Source organism: Pimephales promelas, chromosome 1 (assembly GCF_988280905.1).
Source record: "Pimephales promelas chromosome 1, fPimPro1.hap1.1, whole genome shotgun sequence".
Taxonomy (NCBI): domain Eukaryota; kingdom Metazoa; phylum Chordata; class Actinopteri; order Cypriniformes; family Leuciscidae; genus Pimephales; species Pimephales promelas.
Window position 1 is genome coordinate 14,082,845 of NC_142769.1, and position 20,726 is coordinate 14,103,570.

General features: G+C 41.4%; 1 protein-coding gene across 1 annotated transcript in view; it reads right to left on the reverse strand.

Moving 5' to 3' along the window:
- Nucleotides 1–20,726, reverse strand: part of ptprda (protein tyrosine phosphatase receptor type Da) — a 945,911-nt gene that overhangs the window by 901,588 nt on the left and 23,597 nt on the right. Inside the window, exon 2 of the mRNA XM_089127357.1 lies at nt 15,120–15,203. The gene's annotated coding sequence lies outside the window, so the exon portion shown is untranslated. The remainder of the gene's footprint in view (nt 1–15,119; nt 15,204–20,726) is intronic.

A 20,726-nucleotide genomic window follows, 5' to 3' on the forward strand; every position in this document is an offset into this window, starting at 1 on the left:
GTGGTTTAGCTCAGGCTATCTGCACCAGGCAATGATAAATAGTTGTGTTGAAAGCAGGGCATTATGGGTAAATGCATATGATATGCTGTGAGACAGGTCAGTTCAGCTAAATCTAAAAAAATCTGGAAAAAAACTAAAATTGCTTTAAAAAGGCTTGGTTACAATTTATTTTAAGGTGTCCTTATTACAGTGTAATTAAACAATTAAGTAGGAGTAATTAGGGATGCAACGGTACACGGTAAAATCCCGGACCGTTCGGTCAGCCCTGCACGGGACAATCTACCCTCGTGTCCCGCGGGACTTCGGTTTTGCCATAGAGTTCGTGCTGATCCTTTTCCCGTATTTTCCGCACTATAAGGTGCACTTAAAAGCCTTTAATCTTCTCAAAAAACGACAGTGTGCCTTATAATCCGGATCGCCTTATATATGGAATTAGTTAACAACGCTCCGCGTTATTAAATTCGCCCGCGAACTCGCGCTCGTGTCCAGCATATGCCCGCTTTGTCACACGGCGCTGCTCGCGCGTCACATATGTTCAAAAAACCGCTCCCCGTTCACAGTACCGGGTGGTCTCATTCAAAACAGCGAGCCGTTGCTGCAGCGAGCCGCCGCCAGTCAGGCTGCGAATGTACGTTGTGCCCGCCCCAGCGCGCTCACGCTTACTAAATAAACGCCTCACCTCCGGCTCCGCGCACTCGCTACATTCCCAGCACATCTAGTGGATGCATAACGCAAACCCAGTCAAACGTTTGACTGCAGTATCTTTTTGCACAAGAATCTCTCAACAGTGGATGAGTAAATAACATTGCACTTTGTATCCTGAATGAAGTTTTTTTTTATTATATTATTTTGCTCGGCTCTTTTTATTCAAACCACAAGCTAATTTATGTTTGTTAAAGGTAAAAGTGCACTTTTTCTTTCACATTGATCACTTTATATACCAGTTATCAAGGTTTGGAATTGGGATCCACTTGAATATTCTAAAGTGTGTTTGTTTACATTTTGTATTTTATAAGTGGTAGTTGAAGAGGTTGTATTACTTAGTTCTGTTCAGTACAGACTAGAGTGTTAATTTATTTCATACACATTGATGTTCTTCCTACTGTGACATTATGTTAATGCATAAGAAAAATAAAACATATTTTTGGGATGAAATAGCAGTCTCTTTCTGCACAAAACATGTACCGAAACCGAACCGAGACCGTGGCCCAAAAACCGAGGTACGGACCGTACCGTGGGCTATCTGTACCGTTGCACCCCTAGGAGTAATATAGTAATATTCCAGCAGGCCTTGCTTCCAACCAGATACGGCCTCATGGAAGACAGGGAAGACTCTCTCACGAAGAACCAAGGACAATCTCAGGAGTTTGGAACCAGGACTCTAACCAACAACGACTCCAATCACCCACTCTTCTGACTTCCTCACTTCTCCTGGGTGCTCAACTTGGCCTCAACAGGCCCCAGTGCCCCAGGCCTTGACCAAACTCGCCATGTGGTCATGGAGAAAGATAACTTTCAAACAACTTCCACTTGCCACTGCCAGAACCCTCAACAACCTCAGTTTTCCACAACTTCAAGAATTCTTCCCACTACAAATCCAAGTATTCGATTCAATGAAATGTGAAAATGAAATGCTGATGGTTCTTCTCATAGTTAGATGGATCTTCTCCATCATTCCATCATTCCATCTCTCACTCATTTTTCTTACTCATTTATTTATGTATGTTTGTTTAGTTTATTCATTTTTTATGATTTAGTTAATAAAACTTGCACTTTATGTATTTGGTTCTGATTCACTGCTTGCAGACAAAGGGCCCTATCTTGCACCCTGCCCAAATGACTTTATACACATACGCATTTATCATTCCTATTTTGCACCAGCACAAAGCGGGCTTTTCCTTCCACAGATGCATGTCGGTAAACTAAGGGAATGAACTGGCGCTCCCTAGGTGGGTCGGCGCAAAAAAAGGAGGCGTGCTTCGGCGCAAACATTCCCCAGTGCTATTTTGCAGTTCCGGAAAACAATTGTGCCAATGACCAGAAAAAAACTGGTCTTAGACTTAGACTTAGACTTAGACTTATCTTTATTAATCCTTAGGGATGACTCCCAAAAGGAAATTGAAAATTCCAGCAGCAGTTTTAGCAAGAAAAGAGAAGGAGAATAAACAGAAGACAGTACAAACAACAAAATTAACAATAATAATAATAGTCAAAAAAAAAAAATCAACAAAAGAAAAAAAGACCATAAAAAAGTGTAAGTATTGAGTCCAGTATTAAAGTGCTAGAGCGATAAAGTAAAGTGACCAGGCATTAATGCAAGTCCAGATAGATATATATGTATTTATATATATTATCCTATCGTCCTCTCTACCCTATTTCCTCCTCCCCCCTAATGAGGAGTTGTAGAGTCTGATGGCATGAGGAACAAAGGAGTCCTTCAGTCTGTTTGTCCGGCACTTGGGAAGGAGCAGCCGTCCACTGAACCGGCTCCTCTGGTTACTGATGATGGTGTGCAGGGGTTGGCTGGCATTATTAATAATGTCCAGCAGTTTGTCCAATATCCTTCTCTCTGCCACCATCACCATTGAATCCAGTTTCATGCCGATCACAGAGCCGGCCCGCCTGATCAGTTTATCCAGCCTATTGGTGTCCTTCTTGGATATGCTGCCCCCCCAGCACACCACAGTGTAGAAGAGGACACTGGTAACCACAGACTGATAAAACATACACAGCAATTTGCTGCAGATGTTAAAAGAGCGCAGTCTCCTCAGGAAATACAGCCTGCTCTGTGTCTTCCTGTACAGATGGCTTGTGTGTGTTGTCCAGTCCAGTTTGTTATCCAGCCACAATCCGAGGTATTTGTATGATTTGACTGCCTGCACCTCAACTCCTTCCAGCAGGACCGGTTGCGGATCTGATCTGGACCTCCCAAAGTCAACGACCAGCTCCTTTGTCTTAGTGGTGTTGAGCTGTAGGCAGTTAGTGCGACACCAGAGAGCAAAGTCCCCCACCAGACTCCTATACTCCTCCTCCCTATCACCCTTAATGCACCCAACAATGGCTGTGTCATCTGCATACCTCTGTATATGACACAGCTCCGAATTGTAACAAAAGTCCGAGGTGTACAGGGTGAAGAGAAGAGGGGCCAGCACTGTGCCCTGAGGGGCTCCAGTGCTACTGACCACGGTGTCAGACATGATGTCCTTCAGCCTGACATACTGTGGCCTGTCCGTGAGGTAATCTCTGATCCAGTCTACCAGAAAGTGGTCCACTCCCATCCTGATCAGTTTGTCCCGAAGTATGGGTGGCTGGATGGTATTGAAGGCACTGGAGAAGTCCAAAAAAAGTATCCTCACTGTGCCTTTCCCCTTATCCAGATGGGAGTGGATCCGATGTAACATGTAAAGGATGGCATCCTCCACACCAACCTTTGGCTGGTATGCAAACTGCAGGCGATCCTCGGCGTGCTGCACCTGGGGTCTGAGGAGGCTGAGGAGGAGCCGCTCAAATGTCTTCATCAGGTGTGAAGTGAGTGCCACCGGTCGAAAGTCATTCAGCTCGCTTGGCCTGTTCTTCTTGGGAACTGGAACGATGCAGGATGTCTTCCAGAGGGTAGGCACTCTCCCTAGCTGTAGGCTGAGGTTGAAGATCCGCTGGAGCGGCTCCCCCAGCTCAGCAGCACAGGTCTTCAGCAGTCTCGGACACACTTTATCCGGGCCCGCTGCCTTCCTGGGCCGGAGCCTCCTCAGCTGTTCCCTGACCTGGTCTGTGGTGATGTGAGGCGGGGATTGTACTGATAAGGGTGGGGGTGATGTGGTGTTGGTAGAAAAATGTGTAAAGGAGGAAGGTATTGCAAAGTCGGAGGGGAGGTGTGTAGACTGGGGTATAGTGGTATCAGGGGAGAAGTGTGTAGGGGGAAGAAGACATTGCTGTGGTGGGGGTGAGGGTTGGGGGGACAAGGGCATGAGCTGGTTAAACCTATTAAAGAAGTCATTCAGCTCATTGGCCATCTCCATTGTCCCTCCCATAGTTTTTGTCTTTGTGTTATGACCTGTGATAGTCCTCACGCCATCCCAGACCTCCCTCATGTTGTTCTCCCTCAGTTTCTCCTCCACTTTCCTCCTGTAATTGTCCTTAGCTTCCTTCACACAATGTTTCACCTCCCGTTGTGCTGTTCTCATGGCCTCCCTGTCCCCGCTCCTGAAGGCAGCCTTCTTCCTGTTAAGGACAGCCTTGACCTCTCGTGTTACCCATGGCTTGTTATTAGGGTAACAACGGACAGTCTTGATGGGGGAGACCACGTCTGCACAGAAGTTCAGGTAGTCCGTCAGACAATGTGTCATCCCCTCTATGTCCTCTCCGTACGAGTCGATCAACACATCCCAGTCTGTAATGTTGTAGCAGTCTCTCAGGGCACTTTCAATCTCAGGGGTCCACCTCCTGCTAGTACGAGTTGTCACTGGTTGTCTTTGGACCATGGGAGTGTATAGTGGCTGTAAATAAACCAGGTTGTGATCAGACTTCCCCAATGGGGGAAGGGGGGTCGCTCTGTATGCATTCCTCACATTAGCATACATGAGATCAATAGTCCTGTTGTTTCTTGTTGGACAATCTACAACCTGGTGAAAAACAGCCAAAGTAGAGTCCAAAGTTACGTGATTAAAATCCCCTGAGATGATCATAAAGGCCTCAGGGTGCTGTGTCTGCAGCACTGCTGTGACGGAGTGGATCTTCTCACAAGCAGCGTCTGCGTCCGCTCTCGGAGGGATGTAAACACAGAGCGTGATCACATGACTGAACTCCCTCGGCAGATAATATGGCCGCAGGCTAACGGCTAGCAGCTCGAGGTCCCGGCAACATGAGGATGTTTTTACGGAAATATGTCCTGGGTTACACCAGCGGTTGTTAACATACATAAATAGACATAACTGTCTAAAGTCAGTGGCGCGTTGCGCGCACTTTATGATGCTATTTTAAGCGCGCATGCATGGCCAGACACTGTAGATGATTCTCTCATTTACACAGATGCATTTTACTTTTTGCAAATGATACATTATTATAAGGAAAACTAATAACACACGGGGGAAATTATTGTTGTGTTCATGAAAATGGGAAAAATAGAAGCTTACATGTTTACCCAAATTACTATAGGCTATGCATGTTTAACCAAAGCTAATTTGGGTGTGTTTGTCCCATACCCAATGTCACTTCTCTTTCTTTTAGGGCCCTGACGAGAACATTGATCTCCTCGGCTGTGAACCGAATGTGAAGCGCGTCTGGTAAATGCGCCGTTAGCCTATAATAGTATTGCGCCATGGAACAAGCGCACGTCGTCATCATGCTCTTAAAGGGAATGTGAGATGCCCCCCTATTTGGTTTATTTCACGTTACGCCCAAACCACACCTATGAATAATGAAGCTACTTCAGACCAACCCCTTTTTAGATTTGCGCCAGACGCAAGAGGCCTTTATTCCGCCGGGAAAATAGCAACAGCGCCGGGATCCGTCCACAAAGTTACTTGCGCTTTGCGCTTTGACACTTGCATTTCAGATTGTTAAAATAGGGCCCAAAGTCTCTTTTACGATCTTTATCTTGCTACATGCTAGAAATAATTATTCTTCTGTGGCCATGGAAGAAACCATTTTCTTAGAATAAATTAATAATCAAAAGATTTTGTTGAACCAACTGATTAATTGATTGTAATATTAATTTAGCCATGTCAAATTAAACCAATTAACTGACCCAAATATTCATAATTAATCCTAAAAAGTTATACAGTCATCTCTTCCTGAACGTCATTTACTCACTCGCGCACTGTGGTCTCGTGAGGAAATGCAGCTTTTTGATATAAAGTTTTCTTGTTCCCAAATAGAATTTTTTTTTTTTTTAAAACACATTATTTGTGCCTTTCCAAACACCGTATTCGGGTTCGGCTCCACCCCTACTACTGAGATGGGAGTGATCAATCAAAACTCCTCAGATGGTCGCATAATTACATGGAAAATTTATAGAAATTCTTATTCTTTCTAAAAGAAATGTGACAAACATGAAATTGTATCAATATTTTCTAAATGTGTAAGCCTTTGAAATTAAAAGCCTTAATGTAGTTGTTTTGCACATTGCTGTAAACACAAATAAAAGGAATAAAGAATGACTACAAGAATGTATGTGTGTTCTATTTGATTTAGCATGGTTGATGTGCACTCGTGACACAAATTAATAAATTACTGTCACTGGAAATTTGTTTTTATCGTAAATCATTGGTAAAATATCGATGCTAGAGTCTGACAGTCAGGTTCATTTTGCGGTGTAATTTTCAGCTTTTAGCCCCAGTTTTCACCATTGCTGGTGAAATGGTAGGGTTGTGTGATGTTGCTCTATGGAGGCATGGGTTTCAGGGCAGAGTTATAGGGTTACGGGTGGGGTTTTAGGGTACCGCTGTGGGGATACTGGAAAAGCAGCTTGATTTTGGCCTCATGGAATTGACCTGAAATTGAGAGTATGGATCTGCTATCTATCTATCTATCTATCTATCTATCTATCTATCTATCTATCTATCTATCTATCTATCTATCTATCTATCTATCTATCTATCTATCTATCTGTCTGTCTGTCTGTCTGTCTGTCTGTCTGTCTGTCTGTCTGTCTGTCTGTCTGTCTGTCTGTTTGTCTGTCTGTCTGTCTTTTCTATTTTTAATTGTGCTCAGCCAGCAGGAAAATGCCTGTTCTGTCTCCTAATCTGCCATTCGTGGAGGGACCCGGTCGACTCTGTTCTGCTCCAGAAATCCATTAGAATCCATTAGAATCTCTGTCTCAGCACATTGATGCCAGACGAATGAACCGATCACCATAAAAATGTCACTGAGAAAAACACAGGCCTTGTGTTATTTGCATGTGTTTGGAGCACAGGACAGGATTTATGGAAAGGTCAGCTACTGAAGGTGAAGGTTTACGAACTGTGAAGGGACGTTTGGTGCTGTTATCCCCACGGCAGCAGAGAGAATGATGTTGCACTAACACTAACAACTGAGAGAACAGCGTGACAATGAGTTAATCTATCTATCTATCTATCTATCTATCTATCTATCTATCTATCTATCTATCTATCTATCTATCTATCTATCTATCTATCTTTTTCTGAACATGTTACAATTTCTCTGTGTACAACTTCTGTGACATGCTGTTGATTACCACAGAGAATAACATTGGCTTGTTTCTTAGTTTGTGAAAAGAACAGAAAAGTTGCAATGCAAATGAAAAAGGCAATTGTGCCAGAGGGTTTAAAAGCAAAAATGTAAGGCTTGTATTTTTAGTATGGTTTGGGCCAGTCTATTGCCATTATATTTAGCTTTATATCAAATCGATACAAGTCTACGATTTGCCCTGATTTAGACAAGTTAGCAATTGTTTACTCTCTCTCTCTCTCTCTCTGTGTGTGTGTGTGTGTGTGTGTGTGTGTGTGTGTGTGTGTGTGTGTGTGTGTGTGTGTGTGTGTGTGTGTGTGTGTGTGTGTGTGTGTGTGTGTGTGTGTGTGTGTGTGTGTTCTGTACCCATTTTATCTGCTGTTTGTATGCCATTATGCTACTCTCTCTTGAGAGTGCCACCTAATCAACTCTATTCTGATGCCACAATGAAACCCTGATTCTCACGTCTGATACTGAAAAACACAGTATGATAAAGCTAGTGCTTGCATGCTGCCCATGTTTGTGTGCCATCAGAATATGTATTCATGTTCTGAGCCAATAGGTGCCAAAAAGCCAAAGATAATTACATATTATTATATCATATAATATATCATATATTATATATTATATTATACATAATTTTTGAGGTGTTACAAAGTCAAGCATCAGTATTACTATTGCTAATAGTGATTTGATCACTAAGTAAACACCAGAGCATCACAGAGATGCTTTTTCACACCAGACAGTAAGAAAACATCTAGAAACCACCATGAAGACATGAACCATCATGAACATGTGTTATGCACGCACATTTCACATTTTCTTCAGGAAAATGTAGTTATTATTGTTCATGGAAGGACTTCAGCCCCAAACCTACTGCATAATGTGTGTGTGTGTGTGTGTGTGTGTGTGTGTGTGTGTGAACATAAACCGCAAACTAGAACCTCAGACCCAATGAGACGTGCAGAAACACATATCTACTCCACAGGAGCAATGTTTGCACGCGATTGCATCAGTGACAATGATCAGAAAAAATATAACCCTACAACAAACCTGAGTCTAAAAGAATAATAAAATAGAGAAAACCCAGTTCAACAAGAGAGACAGACGCCGTTATTAAGAGGAGAGTCTGAATTTGGAGAACATTAGGAAAGGACTGATCTTACAGCATCTGACATACTTCAGGAATGGCACACGCACACGGTTCAATCTCGTGCTCGGTTTTCCATGGATTAGCACAAGTGAGGATGATGACTGGAGAAAGACTAGCCTTCTTAAATCACTGTCCAGGAATAAGAAAATCAAATGACACACACCAGATAAATGCAGTGAGATAACGGACAAATAGAAGTAGAGCAACATCCTATCAGTGTGATCATACTGCCACCTGCTGGAGACTAGTGGTGCTGTAGAACACTCAATAAACAGAAATTGTTCACCCAAATGGGAAATTCTGTCATCATTTTCTCACCTGCAGGACTCTGTTTGCCCAAGCAGCTAATTCTCATACAGTTACATAACAATAAGACTACTACATGACTCTAGTCCAGTGGTTCCCAAACTTTTTGAAAGCATGGCACCCCTTTAGATTTTTTTTTCACAGCACCCCAACCCAATTAAACTAAACAAACATATGTACATACATATATAAAATTAGTGATGCCGGTAACTCTAGTCTGAACACTTTTTTTTCAGTAACAAGTAATCTAACGCGTTACTATTTCCAAACCAGTAATCAGATTAAAGTTACTCTTTGTCATTTTTGTCATTTTCTTTAGTAGAAATGATGGCTGTCTGACATGTGATATAAACAGAAATGTGTGTGAGAAGGCAAAATCACGACACACCCCTTCAAACTCCCAGAGTTATCCTTCCCGTCCAGATCTAATGCTACCCCATCTTTACATTACTAAAGTATTATTTTAGGTTAACATTATAAAATACGTAGACCTACACCACAAAACTAGTTGAGGATAAATTCTTTAAAAATGGGCAATTCCAGTGTGGACGTGACATTTGAGGTAAAATAAATAAATAAATAAATAAAAACTTGAAATGTAAATTCTCAGAAAATGCATTTAATACCAGTCTATTGAAACATTTTATCCATACCCCCGTTACAGATGTGGCACAAAAAAAAAAATCACTTTTAGGTGGCAAAAGTACAAAAAGTAATACTACCCACTGGAAAAAAAGGGTTGACTCATCTCCACAGAACATAAAATATTAATTTTGTGTTATTCTTCGTGAACGTATTTATGAGGGATAGATAATGTTACGTGACAGTTCCCGTTACAGACTTGACCACTCTGAATGTGCTTCTGAAAGACTGCTTTAAAACTTTCACATCAAACATAAAGCATAAAACCTTTCATTAAGGTGAATTTCGTTTTTGGATTAATTGAATCTTAATTTTAATAAATATTTCATTGACCAACTGCCTGGATTTAATAAATAAGAAGTAGCCTAAATACGGTATATAACGGACAATAGATAATCACGACACGGCACGTGAACTGGAGCTTGTCTCATGAGTCAGAAATTAACCGAAACACAGCATATAAGGTAGGCCTACTTGCCTCACACACCAGAGAAATATATCTATAGAAAGCTCGAAATGTGCACTTTTAAACAGAACAATTCAAAAAGAAAGACAACAGACTATTCTCTGCTTACTGTATGTAATCCGAATGAAATGTGCATTTCTCTCTGGCACATTCACTACTGAAGTGATTACGAGTCGGGTCAAGAAAGACTGTCTTTTTTTTTTTTTTTTTTAGAAAAACACATGTTAAAAAGTAAGACAATCTTTTGTTTTATGTTTTAGAAAAACAAGTATTTATGTTAAGTGAAGTAAAGAGAGACTGTCATTATTTCTATTTTTATTTATTTATTTTTTTCATAAAATAGACTGTAGGTCTTCTGGGCTGTGACAAAGAGAGACTGTCATTATTTTTATTTTTATTTTTTCATAAAATAGACCGTAGGTCTTCTGGGCTGTGACATTTCTGCTTTTCTTTTGTTTAAACCTATAATTTATCCATTTGTCCTGTTCTGTCAATCTGCGTGAAATACAAAATGAGCCCATTACAAATGGCAGAGCGAGCGGGACGATTCCCTCCCGACAACAGTCCAATTAGCCAATTAGTCCAATTCGCCAATTAGTCCAATTCAACTTTAAATGTATGAAATAATATGATTTTTTTTTTTCTTATTCATTTTCGTTTGGACATGCATATGTTGTTGTTTTGATATTATTTTAAAATATGCTGTAAAAGGTTAGTATATGGTACAATAGTTATTTTAGTCTGTTTACATTGGAAAATAAAGCTGAGATTCTGTGGCACCCCCTAGCCATTTGTCACGGCACCCACTTTGGGAACCACTGCTATAGTTCATAAGGATCATGTGCTACATATAGTCATTATGCAGAAGATGATTTTACAGCATTATTTGTTTGATAACCTTGCCTTAAAAATGTTGCTTGACAAATGTTGTTCTTTCACTTTCACTGTGTGGAAAAGAGCAGTGTGAACATTCTGATAAACATCTATGGTTGTTTTTCCACGGGAGAATTGTTGGTTGTTCCATGATTCAAATACCTGGGGAGCATTATCTCTGAAGAAATAGCTAATATCAAATAGCATTGACAATAAGGTACAGAATAGAATCAAACAAGCATCAGCTGCCTTTGGAAAACTCTGGTGGCGGGTTTTTCAGAATAAGAACCTTCATCTCAACACAAAAATCTGCGTCTACCAAGCTGTCTGCATCACCACCCTCCTCTACAGCTGTGAAGCCTGGGTTACTCACAGCCACCACATCAGGTCCCTGGAACACTTCCACATCTGCTGTCTCCAGTACATCCTGGGAATCACTTGGCATGACAGAGTGCCTCCCAGACGTGAATGAGTGTGTTTGTGATAAGGTTAGGTTAGTTGGTGGACTTACACTTGCTGCCACCCGCAGTTTCATGCAGGTTCCATCTGTCACTGTACCAAAGACACTGAGATTCTCAAAAGAGCAGGTTGCAAGAGTATTGAAGCAACGATCACCCAGCACCAATTGCGCTTTTTGGGGGATGTCATAAGGATGCCCTTCAACCATCTGCCCCACAGAGTGCTATATGGCCAGCTACAATAAGCCCAGCGCTCTGCTGGAGGACAGAAGAAATGCTTCAAAGACCAATTGAAGACAGCGCTAAAGAAGTGCAAAATAAAACCTGGGGACCTGGAGAACATGGCTGCTGACCGCAACAGCTGGCGGCAGTTATGTCAAGATGGGACCCAAGCACTGGAGGAGGAAAGGACAGTCAGGAGACAACAAAGAAAGCTCAGGAGAAACACTCCCAAATATACCGGTAAAACCAATACCATGTATATGTCCGACCTGTAATAGAATATGTGGATCCCGAATAGCATTATTCAGCCATCAGAAAACTCACCATTAAAAGACGGAAGTGGACGTCATCATCGGATTCGATGGACAACTACAAGCAAGCAAATTTGTATAATGACATCGGTATTACACTGGTATTACAACGTAATGCATGTTTTGTATTGCATTTATAATTGGGCAATTGAAATATTCCTTTAAAAATAAATAAATAAATAAATAAACAGTTCTAATCTAATATTTTCTTTTGAAAAATATATTTAAAAATCTGATTTTATACTTGTATCATAAAGCAGACAGAAAAAGCCTTTCAACAATTTCGAACAACTATCAACTGTAAGCATGATTTTAGTAATTGTATGTATTTTTTGTTTTATCCAGGAACAGGACTGGGCACCTTTGCTGTACAACACTGAAAGTATATCCAAAGCATTGGGGTTGGGGTTGTATGCTAGATTGTTGTTGTCATGTTGTTTTACCAGTTATCATCTCAGTATTCTATAACATTTTGCTTTAGAAATCTGACTGGATCTTCCCAACATAAAAATGCACTTAGCGCACATGGCATGAGTGGTATATACAGAGTGTATTTTGTGGTGTTACACTGACATCTGCTGGTCGAGCTCATGATGACAGCTGCACTACAACACCATCTCAATGAATGGCATTACAGGTTTTTTCATTTGTTTGTTTGTTTGTTATTTTCTTTTGTTTTTTAAAATCACAAGGACACATTTCTCAATACTTGGGTCACTTTATAAAAACAGCTAAAATGCACAAAATCTACCAAAACACTTACATGTCTCAAATCAACTCATTCTTCCAGAACACTAGCAAAGGTACACTACCAACAAAAACACTTAGTCACTCATAAACCACAACCATAACAAGAGGCAGCATTATACAATGCTTTCTATTGTAAAATATCTTTACAAAACAAGAATGACACTCTACTGCTTATAATTCACTGCAGAATATGTTACATTGTTTATGTTTGCATTACATTCCAAAATCATTCCCAAGTTTTCCCCTTTTGTATATATGGTAATGAAATTGAACACATGTAGGTTCAGCCATATCTAACTGTTTTGATAGTATTTAATTTTTTTAGGGTCAGAATATACATTAATGTTCTATTACTGATGAAATGTAAAAATTAAAAATTAAAATTAAAAAACAATGTAGTTCAACTTTCTTGAAGTAAAATCACTAAGCCTTCCTTCCGCTAGAAAAAATATTCCCTGAGCGTGAACAGCAACAACGTTCCAATGTGTAAAATGCATGAAAGCTCAAATAAAAACAACAACCGCAGTGTTGCGCAGCGATCAATAGAACCGTTGGGTGAAGCGGTCGTAGCCATGTTTTATCGTGAATAAAGCACAGCTCTTGACCAATCAGAATCAAGGATTCAAACTAACCGTTTTATATATTATATTATATTATATTATATATAAGTTCAGTAATTTCACTTAAATGGCAATGAAGATTACATATTAATTGTCATTTAAGTGAAATTACTGAACTTAAATATACAAGCTAGATAAAAATGATCATTCTAGAAGAAAATTTAAAATGGCATTAAGAGGCTTTTGCATCTGAACATTTACTCCCTTCTGTTAATATTTTTACTTTTATTGTTAATCTTGTAAATAAAAATAATTTTTTAAAAAAGAGAGAGAGAAAAAAGCCTGAATTTTAGGTGAATTGCAGATGCACTCAAATGATTTCTCAGAGCTAACTTCAAATTGTATCTTTATTAAATTATTTTTAAACTGCTGGTCTCAAGATTCATGAACAATACACTGATCAGGCAAAACATTATGACCACCTTCCTAAAATTGTGTTGGTCCCCTTTTGTTGCCAAAACAACCCTGACCCGTCGAGGAAAGGACTCCACTAGATTTCTGAAGGTGTGCTGTGGTATCTGGTACCAAGATGTTCACAGCAGACCCTTTAAATTTTGAAAGTTGTGAGGTGGGGCCTTCGTGGATCAGACTTGTTTGTTCAGCACATCCCACAAATGCTCAATTGGATTAAGATTTGGGGAATTTGGAGGCCAAGTCAAACTCGTTGTTGTGCTCTGAACCTTTTTGCTTTGTGGCAGGGCACATTATCCTGCTGAAAGAGAACACGGCCACCAGGGAATACCAATTCCATGAAAGGGTGCACATAGTCTGCAACAATGCTTGTGTAGGTGGTACTTTTCAAAGTAACATCCACATGGATGGCAGGACCAAATGTTTCCCAGCAGAACGCTGCCTTCGCTGTGTATTGTGACACCTTTCTTTCAGAACCAACATTAATTTGAGCTACAGTATCGTCTGTTGGATCGGACCACATAGGCCAGCCTTCGCTCCCCACATGCATCATTGATAATGCATCTATATAATATATTATTTCACCTTTTAAGTTGAATTATTGAAATAAATGAAATTTTGCAAAATATAAAATTTTTGGAGTTTCATCTGTATTTTATTTTGTAAAATACTTTGGCTGAATTATGTTCTTGTGCCGTTTATCTTTAAAATAAATGCCACTTGACTACATTCCTGCAATGTAGTATATACACTTACACATTTTAAGTAGACTTGTGTATTAAAATAATTTTTGAGGCTGCTGTATATTATAAGAAGAGAGTCAAATTTGCATTACATCTCAGACTATTCATTTTCTTTGTTCCATTCTTTGATCGAAAACATTTGAGACATTTTTAGATTAAACACATGACTATTTTGTAATGCTATGGTTAATTTCATAGCATGCATTTTATATGTAGTAAATAAACAGAATATAACAATATTTTCAAACTTTTTGGATTATTTTAAACAACATGATCCAAAAATAAATCTAGAGCTAATATGTTCAGTTCAAATGCCTCAGTGTGCTAACTGAAATGAAAAAGACTCAAACTGAGACTAACAGAAAATAAGAATGTGTAAAAAAAAAAAAAAAAAAAAAAAAAGCTATACAGAAATGTTTAAAATTCAAAATATTTATATAACACTGTGATGGACATGTTTATAAATGCTGATTGTTTTACTGTTAACTGTATATTCTAACATTATAGCATCATGAATTTTTTGCTGTAATTATGTGCATGGACACAAAATATAGACAACACTTCATTTATCTTTATTTGATGCTAGAGTTGAATTAAAACAGATGATTATTTTAATCCTGATCAGGTCTAATGTTGCCATGCCTGTTGAATCATTGTTTTCAGCCATCTTTTATGAAAAAATGCCTGGAACAGCAGGTTTGAATATGATACAGCATTGGGGAGCATCGAACTGACTCTCAACCCTCTGAAATGACTCTATAGCTATACGTTTAATTCAGTGTCATTACCACATTTACAGAAACAACGCTTCAAATACACAAGATTCTGTTCTCACTCATAAGACAAGAAGCATTGATCTTGATTATAAACCTAAATGAAATGATGCTTTATTGCAAGTTTAAGCAGATTTTTTTCTCATTTGTGTGCCAGACGTGAATGAGTGTGTTTGTGATAAGGTTAGGTTAGTTGGTGGACTTACACTTGCTGCCACCCGCAGTTTCATGCAGGTTCCATCTGGATCACTGTACCAAAGACAATCGACACAATCTGATCCAGACCACACCTGCAGACAAACAGACAGACAGGTTGAGAATAGACAAATGTTGTCCATCTATCAGATCTAGAAGCTCTTTGTTTCATCTCTTTACAGTTCTTTATCTCTCAATTTCTCCATTCTTTCCATCATCATCCATTCGATTCAAATGCACATTGAAACACAATGCAACAGGGGCCTGTGGGCCATAATTGACCCCTCAGCAATAAAATCTGTAATAAACCGTGCCCGCAGCCAGATTATTTTGCTAGTGGCTGGTTCTGAAATGGATCTTTCAGCAACAGATACTCAAATTTTTGCCTTCAAAATAAAAGTACGAGAAGTTTTATTTTGAGATGAATTGAGAGCTTTTAATTTGAAAAGTTCTGAAAGACATTCAAAAGAGTCTGTGGATCGCTTTATTGCAGATAAGACACACTCTCTCTCACTCTCCCTCGATAGCTTTGCATTCACAAAACTAGGTAGGATGAATGTATAGTTGCACAACTATGCATTCTTCCTACACACAACTTTCCTCTTTAGACTCTTTGATAGGGCTATTTACTCTCACCAGCTAGCTTAAATGTTAACATCACTCTACACATGACGTAAAAGCGTACATCCAGCATGCAAACAATAAAAAAGTAAAAAAATGCAGTTTAGTAGGTGAGGATGCCAAGGAATTATTCTTAGTGTAAAAGTAGGGTACGTCAAATAATTATTACAATAAGTTAAGGCCAATTTATACTTCTGCGTAGGGTGCGCGCAGTAGGTACGGCGTAGCATACGCACAGCGCGTACCATTGCGCGTACCCTTCGCCGTCGCCTGACGCGCACCTCCTCAAAAATGTAACTACACGTCGCGACGACGCGGACCGCAAGATCGGTGATTGGTCGGCTTGGTAGCATCGCATTTCCTCCTACGCATTTCCGCACGTACCTTCTCACGCATTTCCATCACTGTCTATGATTTCCACACGTACCATCTCCTCCGACGTCTTCTCTCATTTCTGCCTTTCAGTTTTAGTAATTTCACTAAAGTGAACTGTTTTTCCACCTCAATAAGCTCCAACTCCAACATGATCCACTCTCTTTCAATCGCTATTGCTTGTAGTACCCTAGCCGCGAGGAATCTAAACACAGTGGAACATTAAAACTCTCCGCCGCCAACTAGCGTTTCAGAGCAGTACTGCAGAGCAACAAGACCTGAACGCAGAAGTATAAATGCTCACAAGCCGCACATTACGGCGTACTCTCGACGCAGAAGTATAAATTGGCCTTTAGGCTGCATTGTGTAACAAGAAAATTAAAATCATACACATATATTATTCACAATATGGAAAGAGGAAATAAAACATAGTTTGTTAAGAGCATGACTCAAACATGCCATTAATAGGCTTATTCAAGTCCTCTTTTATTTTATTTTTATTTATTTTATTTTTTGTGTGTGTGTGTTATTTTTATACATTCTGCATTTCCCACATGTGTGTTTTAGCAAGGCAAGTCTGTTGCAAGTTGGTGAAAGAAGGTACTTGCCAGGTTACGTAATTTGGCTTTTTGTTAATGACTGTCCTACTACATGATTTAACACGGAGTAACAGCTACAAAAGACACTGTAACAGTCTGTCAAAGGCAATTATAGTTGCATCTTTCATCTATTAAGTTCTTAAATTATCCTTTGACTATGTTCTGGCATGCCATCTAGTGGCAAATTGTTTTGGGGTTTTTTTTGGCCCGATGCCAAACTTACCCTGGTATACAACATTACATCACATAACTGAGACATATTGGCTGGGCTTTATTACTTTATTTTGCTTAAGTGTAATATTAACCCTCTGAGGTCGGCAAACTCGCCGGCAAGTTTTGCTGTTTTTTTTGTTTTTTTTTCACATCGCTGCAACATAAGCCCTATTCGCACGGGATACGTATTACCTGGTGACCTCTAGTCATTTGTAATAATTGCCGAGGTTGTCTGTGATCTTAATCCTGTGCGAATTGGCCATGTCTGTAATTTGTAAAGTAATTCCCCCGCAAATGACTTACCATAATTCACTGAAAACGTAGGTCCTATGATAATATTAGTCCCGTGCAAATTGACATCTCTGTGATTTGGTGGGGTCGCTTATAGATTTTTTTAAAGTTTTTGTTTCCTGTGCGCTTTTTTTATCCATCTTTCACGAAGAATAGAGGCTGGGTTGGAGTTTTTTGATAGTATTGGGTGCTGGGTCATATTGCGACATACAATTTGCAGAAAGAGAAAGCTGAAAACCATCAGAAGAGCAAAAATTAAAAGAATGATTAGATGGAGATGAATAGCAGCATACGGTAAGGACAATATTCTTCTGTTTATTATACATCATACAGCTAGACATAATAACGACTAGACATTTCCAAGCTATAGCCTAATGACATCATATCCAGGAGATAAGTCAGTAAATTTGAATAAAATCACAGGCTTGGCTTATCCCGTGTGAATGTGCCACACGAAATTCAGATGTGATTGGCTAATTTCAAATTCACACGAGGTCCCCAGATAATACTAATCCCGCGCGAATAGGGCTATAGACTTAAAATACTCTGTCTGTCACAATCCCGGACTCCGCAACCTCTCTCTCTGGCCAGCAGAGGGAGCCCTCACCCGAATATTGACTCTCATACTCGCACTATATTTCCCATAAGCCTCCTCACTGACACTGATCACCATGCCCAGCTGCAGCCCATCTACTGGGCTATTTAACTGCAGCTTGCACAGCTCTCAGTGCAAAGTTTTGTTTTGCTTTTGTGAACACTACTGAGCGTTATTACCCAGCGATTGCCTGACTGTTTATCGACCCCGTCTGTCTTGGATTTCTCCTCGCCTGCTGCCTGCCTTCTTTACCCCTCCCTGGTTCACCGATTCTGCCTGTTCTCTGCCTATCCTGATCTTCTGCCTGGTAATTCGACCTCGATTCAGCCTCTTCTCCAGTACTGTGTTTGCTGTCTTTGACCCCTGCCTGTCTGACTACTCTGTTAATAAACTTTGCGCTGCACATGGATCTCTCTGAGTCTTGTGATTCACAACAGACAACCAGATCCAGCATCAATGTCAACCTTGTCTGCCGCCTATTCAGCTCAAGCTGACCAGATCGCTGACAGCCGGAATGGATGACAGCCGTATGGAGAGTCGATGGTTCTGCATTTCCATCCTATCCTGTGTTTCTTCAACGTCTCAGGGAGGTCTTTGAGCACTACAGGGAGGGAAAGAGCACGGGCGATTGCTTACTGGAGCTCACGCAGGGAAAATCAACCGCGGCCGAGTATGCTCTCACACATCGCACCCTGGCTGCTCAAACTTCCTGGAATGACGTCACGCTCAAGGTTATCTTCCGAAGAGGCCTGAACCATGATCTGCAGTCTGAATTAGCCTGTCATGATGAGGGCAGGAACCTCGATCAGTTCATAGATCTCACGATCCAGATTGACAATCTCATACGATCTCGCCGAGCGAGTTACTGCGCCATCCCTGCTCATCGCACTGTTCAAGCCACTCGGGCCACGACTCCCATTCGCGCAGATGAACCCGAACCCATGCAGATCAACGCCTACCATCTACCCACGAAGGAGAGAGACCGAAGGGTCCGGCTTCACCTGTGTCTATACTTCAGCAAGACCATCCATCCAGACCTCGTTCATCCACTTCTCGTCCGGTGAGTCCTGACCACAAAGCACTACACCCCCACCTCGTCTGTGTTTGTGTCCGTTGTGATCACGGCGAATGGCAAGCGGGTTCCCACCAGAGCTCTGGTCGACTCTGGTGCCGCCGGGAACTTCATATCTGCAGATTTTGCCCGACAACACAACGTTCCACTAATACGTTGCTCTTCTTCCCTTGCAGTCAAAGCCATCGAGGCTCCGGTCCCATTTCCCATCTCACCCAGGAACTCCAGCTGCAGACAGGAGGGCTCCACTCCGAGGTTATTCAGTTCTCTGTCACCCCTGTTATCCTAGGCCTGCCATGGCTCCGTAAACACAACCCTCAGATCCACTGGAGAATCAACCAGATTGTCCGCTGGGGCACACACTGTCACTCCAAGTACCTCACTTCTGTGGCTCCTTCTTCCATTCATGTCATCTCTGTGCCCGTGGAGAGGGGTAAGCTGAATGACCTCCCTTCCGAATACCATGATCTGGCAGAGGCCTTTAGCAAAGCAGGCGCCTCACAGCTCCCACCTCATCGTGACAGCGACTGTGCTATCGATTTTCTACCCGGATCCGTACCTCCCAGGGGTCGCATCTTTCCTCTCTCCCAACCGGAGTCCGAAGATATGAGGAGATACATTGAGGAGGAACTTGCAAAGGGCTTCATTCGACCCTCCACGTCTCCTGCATCCGCCAGTTTCTTCTTTGTCCAGAAGAAGGACGGAGGTGTCCGACCCTGCATAGACTACCGTGCCCTGAATGACATAACTGTAAAGTTTCGCTATCCACTCCCACTGGTACCAGCCACCTTGGAATTACTCCGTATGGCCAAATACTACACCAAGCTCGATCTACGCTGTGCATACAATCTCATCCGCATCAGAGAGGTGTATGAATGGAAGACGGCCTTCTCAACCAACACTGGGCACTACGAATACTTGTTCATGCCTTTTGGTTTGGCGAACAGTCCATCCGTTTTCCAGTCATTCATCAACAACATCTTCAGAGACATGCTTCATCGTACAGTAATTGTGTACATTGATGACATCCTGATGTACTCTGACACCTTCACAAACCACGTGCAGCACGTTCGAGATGTCCTTCAGAGGCTCATTCACCACCATCTGTACGTCAAACTGGAGAAGTGTGAGTTCCACCAGACGTCCGTTTCATTCTTGGGGTATGTCATTAGCCCGGACGGAGTTTCTATGGACAAGGGCAAGGTCAAGGCAGTCCACAATTGGCCATGGCCCACCACCCTGAAGGAACCGCAACGCTTTCTTGGGTTTGCCAACTTTTATCGACGGTTCATAAGGAACTTCAGTGCCGTGGCAAATCCCCTCACCTCTCTGGTGAAGAAGGGAACACATCGTCTTCCGTGGAATGAGCCTGCCACCCAGGCATTTAACCAGCTCAAAAAACGCTTTACCACAGCACCCATCCTGCACCATCCTGACCCCGGACTACCGTCTGATTACAGACTTCCACCAGGCTCACCCCACCAAACCGGCTCCAAGACCACGTGGAAGACCCCGACATCGTCAGGCTCCTCGCGCCAGGAGTCGCTCGCAGGGAGGGGGCTCTGTCACAATCCCGGACTCCGCAACCTCTCTCTCTGGCCAGCAGAGGAAGCCCTCACCCAAATATTGACTCTCATACTCACACTACATTTCCCATAAGCCTCCTCACTGACACTGATCACCATGCTCAGCTGCAGCCCATCTACTGGGCTATTTAATTGCAGCTTGCACAGCTCTCAGTGCAAAGTTTTGTTTCGCTTTTGTGAACACTACCGAGCGTTATTACCCAATGATTGCCTGACTGTTTATCGACCCCGTCTGTCTTGGATTTCTCCTTGCCTGCTGCCTCCCTTTA